This window comes from Barbatula barbatula (genome assembly GCF_947034865.1).
Source record: "Barbatula barbatula genome assembly, chromosome: 21".
Taxonomy (NCBI): Eukaryota; Metazoa; Chordata; class Actinopteri; order Cypriniformes; family Nemacheilidae; genus Barbatula; species Barbatula barbatula.
The window spans coordinates 4,881,539-4,891,844 of NC_136784.1; the positions used below are offsets into that span (position 1 = coordinate 4,881,539).

Sequence of the window (10,306 nt, forward strand, 5' to 3'; positions counted from 1 at the left end):
TTTAGTGATGCTTACAATATTGTATGTCTGTAGTGGCACTGGGTTGTACTGGTACTGGTCATAATAGTAGAAAACATAATATGGGTTTCTTAGAGACCAGCGGCCGCAGAAAGCTTCAGAATCAGAGACCACGTATCCATGATACTGGTTGACAGACAGAAAGCTGTACATTACTTTGGTGCTTTTGGCAAAGTGGTGATCAAAAGTTAAAGTCTGTGAACCAGCTGTACATAAACAGCCGTTGCATTTTTAAATGGAATTGGCAGCAGACTAAAAGTTGAAGGGGAGGAGATAACAAACCCCCCAGCCAAGCCATCTAACATATGTAATTTAAGATGGAAAGTCACTACAGGACGGAAGTGCATTTTCAGGTTTTCTCATGAGGGCAACATCACACTGCAATATTTCATGACTTTTTAAAATTTTCAAATTATGTTTAATTGCACTGGGAGTTTAACTTACATGACACTCTTAAATAAACTGGTTTAGCCCTGAACTAGTTATTTTGCATTAGAAATGTTTACATAAAGTTCACAACACAAAATATCAACTGAATTTCTAAAAATTACCCTGCTCAATAGTTCACGTACACTTGATTCTTAATATTCTATGATGTAACTTAGCTCATCAATTACAGGTTTTTTTGCAATATTTGAGGAGTTTCATATTTGATCTGAGCCATTACACTGTACACTGGTACTCAGAAAAGCTCTCCAGATCTTTAATTTTCAGCAGCTTCTGCACACAATATTTGACCCCTGCTCACCAGTGACCATATAATGTTGAGATCCATCTTTTGACACTGAGGAGAACTGACAAACTCACAAATGTTCAAGATGTCTACACAATACTGTACATTATGTCAGCTGGGTGTAAAATCTGAAAATGATATGAAAATTGTTTCTTGGAAACAAGTATATACTTTATATATGTCGAATTTTTAGCTTCTGAAGTGCATTACTAAATAAGAAAATACGATATTTAAACTAAATAATAACAATTTACCAATTGACACTGGTCACCCTGTCCAAACAATCACCAAACCTGTTTACATACACCCGACTTTTAATATATTGTGTTGACGTCTTGAGGAGTGTTTGTATCTTTTTAAAAAGGTTGTATATGAGTCTCTCGATTCTGCTCAGTGTCAAAAGATGGCTCTTAACATCACACAGGTATTGCCGGACCAGGGTCAAATATGCATATTTGCTGAAAATCAAATACTCTGCAGGATAGACTTGGGATCACTTTTCAGATTCTGCAAGGTTTATGTACATTTTTGTAATAAATGGTTATCATGACAGAACTTTTTAATTTCAAGCATTGTGTGTGAGGCTTTATTACCAACACAGTAAATTACATTACATTACAATGCAAAACAAGCTGTACTTACTGATCTGCCATCTTCATAATCTCTGAAATATTTCACTTTTGTATTCTCAGCGGTTGGAATCTGTGCTGGACATTTAGCTGAGATCATCACATTTATAGCATCCAGCACCTTTAATCACAAACCAAAAGTTTCATAAGACGTAAAAAGAATATAAAAACGTTTTGCCTTTAGCACTTTATCAGATTGTATATATAAACACAAATACAAAATCAAAAACCTCAGATTCGGATGCATCATATGTCAAAGGAGGTGATGAAGCTCCACCCCACTGCAGTGTGAAAGTCTCCAGACTGGCCTTCCCTTTGACTATCTCAGTAACTGTGATGTTTACATCTGACCCCATGGTCAAATATTGAAGATCTTCAAAGTCACCTGAGATCAAGACAGTTACAAGATTTTACAGGTCAATGAGACCTTTCACATTTCTTTAAATTTAGAGTTGACAATTCAGTGATCGTTTTTTCGTTAACCTCTGTTTGAGTTGAATGTCACATTGTAAAGTGCTTCTGTGCTCAGTTCCTCCTTTGTGACTGTAACTGTGTCTGGTTTTACTGTCCTTAAATCATTCAGAGCGTTCTGCAATTCCAGCGCTGATGCACTGACTGGAATCGGTCCTGTCACATGTAAAACAATGTCAGGAAACAATAAAACAGCAAATTATAATAATGTACCTTTAGAGAACGTATCTGTAGGTAAAGGGGAACAATATGCAAAGTTTGGGGATTAAAGGGTAAGAGTGAGGAAAATTTTAATACATATTTAAGTATTTTAAAACTAAGGGATACGTATTTTTAGCTACAGGGTACTTAATGTATTATTAAAGCAAACATGACATTTGGGGAAATGATGTGCTGAGTTTCTGCGCAAGCAGAAAGTGCAAATGAAGCATGTGTTTGATACTTGCTTAATTTTTGGTGTCTGTATACTACAATGTAACAGTTTTTACTTTGAGATTTTCAAACATACCACGTAATTATAAAATAGGTAGCCCTACAATTTTGTTTATTCTTACCCCTTTATTCCCCAAACTTTGTCCCCTTTTCCCTACAGATACTGTATGTACTGTAGAGGTACATTATTATTGCAATTAGATAAATACTGTTTATCTAAAGCTGCTGTAATCTAAAGTGTCAGGAATATGTGAGTAACAGTAATGTACCTGTTCTATGGTCTCCATATGCCAGAAAGTAGTATGTGTTGTCACAGAAACCCATGGAAAAACAGTCACTGCTGACTCTCAAAGTCTGCACATCTTGGACAGCACTTACAGGTGTCCATCCCTTAAAACTAACCACCTATAACAGCAGAGAATAAAAAAATACACAGGGACAGTTGATTATATATATGACTATCCTTTACAGTTTTTGTAGGGTCAGTATGAATTTCTAAACACCACTAACTTCTTCTGGGAACTATACTGCTTCTGGGTTAGTCTTACCTGCCTCTCAGGAAAAACATCATAGCTGGCGATTATCTGCTGTTTCTCTTGAACAGCTTCTGTTGTCTGCTTGGCAGTGAAAGGGCTGATGTCTTTGAAGAAGCCCACATTGAATGAAGCTTGATAGTAATAATAATAATAATAATAACTTCCCTGAACTAGAACTTCAATGTAGTACCTGCAGCACATTGAAAGCAGCAGAGCAAAATTTTATAATCAAGGAAGAGGTTGTTACAAGCAGTATAGACGGTTTCAAAGTGACAAGATAACAAATTTCACTGCGCATGCCCATGTCCGTGGACTGTCTTTAACTTCCGATACACAATAGTGTACATTATTTCTGATATCAAGCAAAAGAAACCAAGAAGAACAATTACTTGATTTAACTACAGGCCCCATTAAACAAATTGTTTATTTAATAAAATTAACATACAACAAAATCCATCAAATCGCACATTTAATACAATGCCTAAACAATACAATTATGATAAGAAAACTGAAACTAAAATGCACTCACATTCAACAGTCAAGACACGCCTTTGATAAACTGCCATGCCAACAAATGCTTGCTACACTTGCAAAAACAATGGAAAAGTAGGGTAGTGGCATCAAAAAACGTTGCCCCTGACAGTCTCTCTCTGTTTCATTCACACACACACCTCCTGCCTTATTATTTCTCACTAATAACCTCTCAGATTTACAGTAATAACTTCACTGAAGCAGCACATTCCTGCGTTTCTAATTCTACAGTGGTTTAAAATGAGTAGAGGCTTGTTTTACTGTCATGCTCAGCCTTAAATCTGCTTTGTTCCCCACAAAAGAGGACACTCACTCACTCACTTTTACATTTACATTTAGTCATTTAGCAGATGCTTTTATCCAAAGCGACTTACAAAGAGTTCAGGGAGCAATAAGCGATATGTCATAAAAGAGTAATAGATTCTCATTTGAGTTGTTTCTGATTTCTCCACACACTTGTGCTGTCAAACTGTTATATAAATACAATATCACACATAGTCACGTGAAATTGCAAAATATTAGCCAGATTGATATCTTAATGGAATTAAATCTTCACTTACGGTTTTCCTTTTTCTAAGCGCATGACCTCTGATTTCTGGAATTCAATTCTAACCTGGACAAAGGTATAAAGGTTAAAGAATTGAATATCCGTAAAATTTTATAATTCATTTTATTTTATTACAAATATAAATTAAATTATAAAATTATTTATTTTACAGTGATTCTCTTACTTTATCCTTGGGAACACCTGTCTTGCTGAAATACATCCGGCAATTACTGTATCCATTGTTTGTGAAGTAGTAGTTGTCTGTTTCTGTTGGAACAAAGAATCCACTCAATCGAGCCACAAAGTTACGGACTCCAGCGGGCCACACAAAGGACAGAGAATCCAGCCACTGCACAGAATAACCCGGCCTGCTGGCATTATAGGTCAGAACATCTTCTAGATTGTTCGTATTAGTGTCATTCCACATCTCCATTTGGAATCCTCTACTGCCTGCAAACAATTTTACCAAAAATTAATACAAGCAGTATTTTTTAGCACATTATTTTGTTGAATAGGTTCGTAGGAATTGCATTTTAATCATGTAATAATTTCAAATATAAAGATTTTTATACACCCAAGATAGTGTCATAAAATGTATTTGACATAGAAGAGGGAATGAATGTTATATACGCTCATTGTCAGCAAGAGTAGTCTAAACACTGAAAATGTCATTATCGACTTCTTAGGATACAAACTGATTTCTGGCTAGCAAGATGTCCTATGTCCTGTATCTTGAATATAAAGGTGCTTATAAGATTCTTCACTAGCGATGCCATAAAATAACCATTTTTGGTTATACAAAGAACCAGTTAGTCAAAAGTTCTTTAAAGAACCATCTCTTTCTTACCCATTCATAATCTGAAGAACCTTTTATCGCAACAAAGAACCTTTTGTGAAACAGAAAGGATCTTTGGATGTTAAACATTCTTATTGGGAACCATTTAGACAAAAAGGTTCTTCTATGGCATCAAAGAACCTTTTGAAGTAACTTTATTTTTAAGAGTGTAGTTTACCCAAGAATGAAAATTCGGGTAAAATTTACTCACCCTCCAAACCTGTTTAAATGTCTTTGTTCTGCTAAACACAAAGGAAGACATTTGGAAGAATACAACTTCCAACATTTACTGCCATATATAGGGAAAATAAATATTATGGGAGTCAATCGGAGATTTGTTTGGTCACTGGTTACTGACATTCTTCTAGATATCTTAATTTGTTTGTGTTTCGGCATAACTAATACATTTATACAGGTTTGGAAAAATTTGCAGGTGAGTAAATGATGACAGAATATTAATTTTTGGGTGAACTAATTTTTTATCAGTAACTGATAACAATTCATAAGTAATCTGCAGCTCTGTGTATACTACACCAGTTAACATACAGTCGTGTTCAAGTGAAATGCTTTTAACATTTGAGTCAAAGCTCAAATTTAGTGAAGAAGTCTGACAATGCTACAAGATAACATAAGCCACATTTAAACCTTGTACATTGTTTTTTTAAATGATCATCATCATGCATCAGTTAAGTAGTTTGTCACATTTGTCTCAAATAATGTGACTCATGTCATGTGGTCAATATTATATGTAATAATTATTTTTATCTTTTTTTTAGTAATGTGAATGTTTTAGTTTAAGAAATGCAAACTGCAGATATTTTGTTGCAGCATTCTAGCATCATTGTATTTAGCATAATTGGGATGTAGGGGCAGTTATCACTGTCACAATTACTTTTATTGAATAATTCAGATTAAGTCAGCAACCAACAGCAAATATTGGAGTGTGGCATTAGACAATATAGAGAGAGATATCTGACGGAATCAGCCCCAGATTTCATTTCTCACCTGGAAACACTGTCATGTTGGTTATTTCATAACCAGGAGTCATGCAGACTATCTTCTCATCTGATATGTTCCGAATCTGACACTCGTGACCTAAAGATAAAAACCAAAACATGAATACGTTACTTCAAATATGTGTGGTCCTTTCAATAAATATATTGGTCTCCACTGGTTGCTACTGTTCCATTTAATATTTTATCATCAGCATAATTTGAATTAATATTTTACTTGTCAAAGTTTACTTGAAAGTCTCATTATTTAGCATGTCACTGTTTGTTTTCGCATGCACATGAGCTTGCCTGGAATCTGATAACTTGATGAAATTGTCAGTTCATAATTTTGCTTATTTGATTCCTAACCAAGATATAGTTCAGAACCGTCAATATTTCAATTTAATTTTAAATTGAAATAATTTGAATTTCAAACATAGTTTATTCCTAGGTTCAGGTTAGATTTTGAACCCCAGATTTCCATTGTGGACTTTTGAACACTGCATAAACATTGACAGGTGACAGAACATCAGGTTTACCTCCTACTAAAACCACTGCTGGCCGGTCGGTCTCGTCAAAGTAGTTTCCCTGAATCGTGAGTAACGTGCCGCCCAACATGCTGCCCTCAGACGGAGAAACTCCTGTCACCTCTGGAATGAGAGACACATAAATCAACAACAGTCCAAGATTTTCAGAAAATTTTAAATTTTGAAATAAAAGTTGTTCCACACCTGCGTATGTCTGGAACATGGCAAGATTGTTTAATGCAGAGACACTGAAAATTCCAAAGTCTGGCAGACTCCTAAAGAATATGTGTTTTGTTGAGACTTTTAACAACATTGATGAGATGAAGAAACTTCAGTGTAAATTTGGTGTAAAGTATCAAACTTCTCTAACCTTCCATATTCACCATCCAGACTGTAACTGAGGTTGTGATGACCTGAGGACAAAGATAGCAACAGATTATTCAACAAAACTGTAAATTACTTTATATTAAATATTTTAATTGAATAATGAAAATCTCTCACCAACATAAGTTCCTGTCATTTTGCAACTCATCTCCCCCGAATCACTGTTCACATAGTCTAATTTCAGTCCGTACCTGGAAATAAAAGGAAAATTATGCAATTTACATCAAACTTTAGCATTTTCATTGCTACATTTATATTTGCTTACTTTTCATCTGAATTAGGTTTCAGTAGTTCACAAGGCATGCCGCCCATGTTTGCCCTGAGAATACACAAAAAAAAGAGGAATCAGATAAACCTATTGTCAAGAGATTTTGAGAATTAAACATTTAATTTAATATCATTATAGTTAAATTCATTTATTTTTATTTATTGTGCATAAAAATGTCCAGACCTCACAAATCTTGCACGACCATTGGAACTCCTGTCTGTATTGCTTCCATACACATCAGTAATAATTCTTCCTCTCATTGTAACCACAGTCCCTATACATTGATAAAATAAGAAGTTATTATATCACTTCACTTTAAACTATAAAAAGGATAATAATAATGCTATAGCTAAGACAAACCACCTAAAACAAGAATCTTACCTGGAAGACCTGATCGTGGGCCAATACTATAAATGGTCGGTGTATAGTAATATCTACTCTGAAAAAGCATAGCATGTATTTGTATGTTGAACTGTTTTAGAATAATAGGAGTATTTTTGATAGTTAACATTTCAATGAAGTCTTTCTCATTTACCTGGAACCTGCAGTAGCTATACCACCAATAGTAGCCATTACAGATTTGACTTGCAGGAATAGGGACACCATCCACACTGACCTGTATGTTATAGTCATCTTCTGGCAGAGGTCTGAATGAGACAATTCATTGACTTGTTTAAGGAACATAATGACATTACACAGTTGAGCTTTTTCATAGAATTAAAATGTCTAATTTATGCATTTCTAATTTATGCATCTAAAAGGTGAGCACAAAGTAAGATTTAATGTGCTCCACAATACAGTGGAATAAAATAATACAAATATTCAGAATATATAATTAATATTGGGGGGTATGCTTGTTTAAAAACAGACTTCTAAACAGGCCAAAATAGTCTATCACTTACGAATTAAATGTAATTATTACTTACTAATTATATGGTTTTGGGGGGTATAGAAACCTTTCTAAGACTATCAGTGGACCACAGAGAACAGTAAATGTTGCTATGTGGAACAAATTATAAATTGCAACTCTGCACATAATAAATACAAATAAGAAAAACTGTACATACCGAACAGTGACTTTAGTGTACGGTTTTGTCTACCCATATTTACTATCCACTATTAGTAAAAAAGCATGAATACAAACATATTTTGAACTGGGTAATTTCTTGCCTTGTGTAACACACAATCTGTTTGGAGTGACTGACTGTTTCGACATCACATGGAATAGATCTTGTCCGAGACACCAGTGTCACACTGTTGCCAATGTTTGTGTCATCAGCATTTAAACTGAACTGACTGGCAAAACCTGTGGAAAAATTATCCAAAGCTACAGTGAAGCCTATTAGACAGTAAGAGTTTCATAAAGGACACAAAAATATTTTCTATTGCCACTATTTACAGCTTAATCAACATAGTCCAAATGCACTGTAAATATGTTTCATCCAAAAACGACTTTCATTGACAAAATATTAACTGTTGATAGCACATTGTTTTGTAATACCTTCACCCTCTATGGTCAGTCTCGTTCCTCCATTGATGCTGCCAGCATAGGGGGTTATCCTGCTGACCATCTGCGCACCTGCATGAAAGGTGATTTAAAACGGTCTCATTTGTTGAATGACAACAATATGATGTAGTGCAAACAGGCATCAATCACATGATAGTTTGGATTACAATTAATTTGACATTGCACGCAATAAATGTCCTAAAATGGCTAATAATCCGTTATAAAAGAGATCCATATAAACAATGGCAGAAAAACAAATCAGTTTCTTGGAGCGATAGCAGGAGACGAGTCAATAGTGGCTGTCTGTTCAAAGTTGCCAAACCAGCCAGTCACAAGCGTTTTAAACGTGATCATTCTACTGATGATGTTCATATGAAAATAATCACATGAACAAATGCAGAAGAAGAAAAAGCTTTTCATTCCATTGGGCGAAAGCAGAAGGGAAGCCTACTCGTCTAAGTCGGATCTTGCCTTTGCAAGGGAACGTCAAATAATCCCTGTGGAATGCCAAAGTTTTCTGAGGAAACAAAATATTCTTGGGGAAACGCAAAAGTTTTCAAACATTTTTTTTCATATTTTCCACCACTTTGTGGCCCAAACACCACAACTCAAAATATGCCACACTTATACAATAAATATATATTTTACAGTAACTATTATGTATTAGACACTCCATTCAATGAAAATAATGACATAGCAGTAGTCATTGAAATAATATATTTACATAAATGAAATGATCTGACCTACGGCATATTGGAAAAGTGAATCAACTATTTTACAGATTTTACATATTTATTGGGCCATTTAGTTTTATTATAGGCTACATTCGGTGGAGTAAATTAGTTCAATTTAGGTCAAGTACAATTTATGAATACTTTATGTCAAATTCAACCCGCGGAATAAAAAACAACTCAAGGGAATCAGTTTAAAAGTAGTCCAATTCCACGAAAAACCGGCGTGGCAAGCTTGGTCTGTATCATGTGTCATCATGTGGCACATGAGGATGCATGATTTTTCAGATAAAACTTTCTTTTTAATTAGCATGTTATGAAATTTGGAAAAATAGTGGATAATAATTTGGACAGTAGCCTAAAGTATTGGACAGTAGTATTTTGTTTTCGCGTAAAAATCTGACAAAAAAAATTCTAAAGGTTTTTAGTATAGTTTTAATGAAAAACAAGGAGACCCCAAGTTCATTATTTTAGGCCTTTTACGAGGCCCCTTAGGTCTGGCATTCAGACGGTCAGAGTGATACATTGTATGAATAGCTAGTAAGTTGGAGCCAATACGAATACAGAAAAATAAAGATAGCTCGTACCTGCGGAGCTCCACAGCAATATACAAACAGCTGCAAGCGTCACATGGAACCGCTGGCACACATGCCCCATCTTTTCTGATAGTCTCAGGCGCCCCTCAAATGCCACCTGCAGTTATCACCAAGATACCTGTGTTAAAAAGAATGTTTAGTGCCAGTTTAGAAAATAGTAGGATCTTATTTTATTTAAATGAACGAATAAACTGCGTAGCATACAGCCTAATGTAGCATAAATATTGATTATTATAATACATATATTAAATTAATTGCAGTTATTCAACGTTTGCATGAACCATCATGGAGATCCACATACCTGTTAAGTTCTCTCGGGAAACTCTCACACTAACAATCCTAACCGAACTCCTTCTTATATACCTGCTCTCAGGTTGGAAACAGGACCAGTTTCCCTTTCATTTTTAATCTGTGTGTCAATCATTGTTGTCAATCTAAACACATACACAGTGGTATGTCCTACGTGCAGTTAAACCTGTTGGTGTCTCCTAATTTTTTTAATTCAGTTATATTTAGTAATATTCTTGCTTATTCATATGATTCCACATAAAGACATTTCACAAATGATA

General features: G+C 34.8%; 1 pseudogene across 1 annotated transcript in view; it reads right to left on the bottom strand.

The window, feature by feature from the left end:
* The window catches only part of LOC306910468 (fibrocystin-L-like), a 43,585-nt pseudogene extending 33,516 nt beyond the window's left edge, over window positions 1-10,069 (bottom strand). Inside the window, exons 1-21 of the transcript in view lie at window positions 10,039-10,069; window positions 9,729-9,855; window positions 8,405-8,482; window positions 8,074-8,209; window positions 7,439-7,550; window positions 7,285-7,342; window positions 7,087-7,177; window positions 6,901-6,954; window positions 6,753-6,826; window positions 6,622-6,664; window positions 6,456-6,526; window positions 6,264-6,374; window positions 5,738-5,827; window positions 4,082-4,347; window positions 3,911-3,963; window positions 2,832-3,009; window positions 2,553-2,688; window positions 1,864-2,007; window positions 1,611-1,765; window positions 1,394-1,501; window positions 16-144 (exon numbers count right to left, since the gene is read on the bottom strand). The product of the transcript in view is annotated as a fibrocystin-L-like (transcript). The remainder of the gene's footprint in view (window positions 1-15; window positions 145-1,393; window positions 1,502-1,610; window positions 1,766-1,863; window positions 2,008-2,552; window positions 2,689-2,831; window positions 3,010-3,910; window positions 3,964-4,081; window positions 4,348-5,737; window positions 5,828-6,263; window positions 6,375-6,455; window positions 6,527-6,621; window positions 6,665-6,752; window positions 6,827-6,900; window positions 6,955-7,086; window positions 7,178-7,284; window positions 7,343-7,438; window positions 7,551-8,073; window positions 8,210-8,404; window positions 8,483-9,728; window positions 9,856-10,038) is intronic.
* Between the last annotated feature and the right edge of the window lie 237 nt (window positions 10,070-10,306).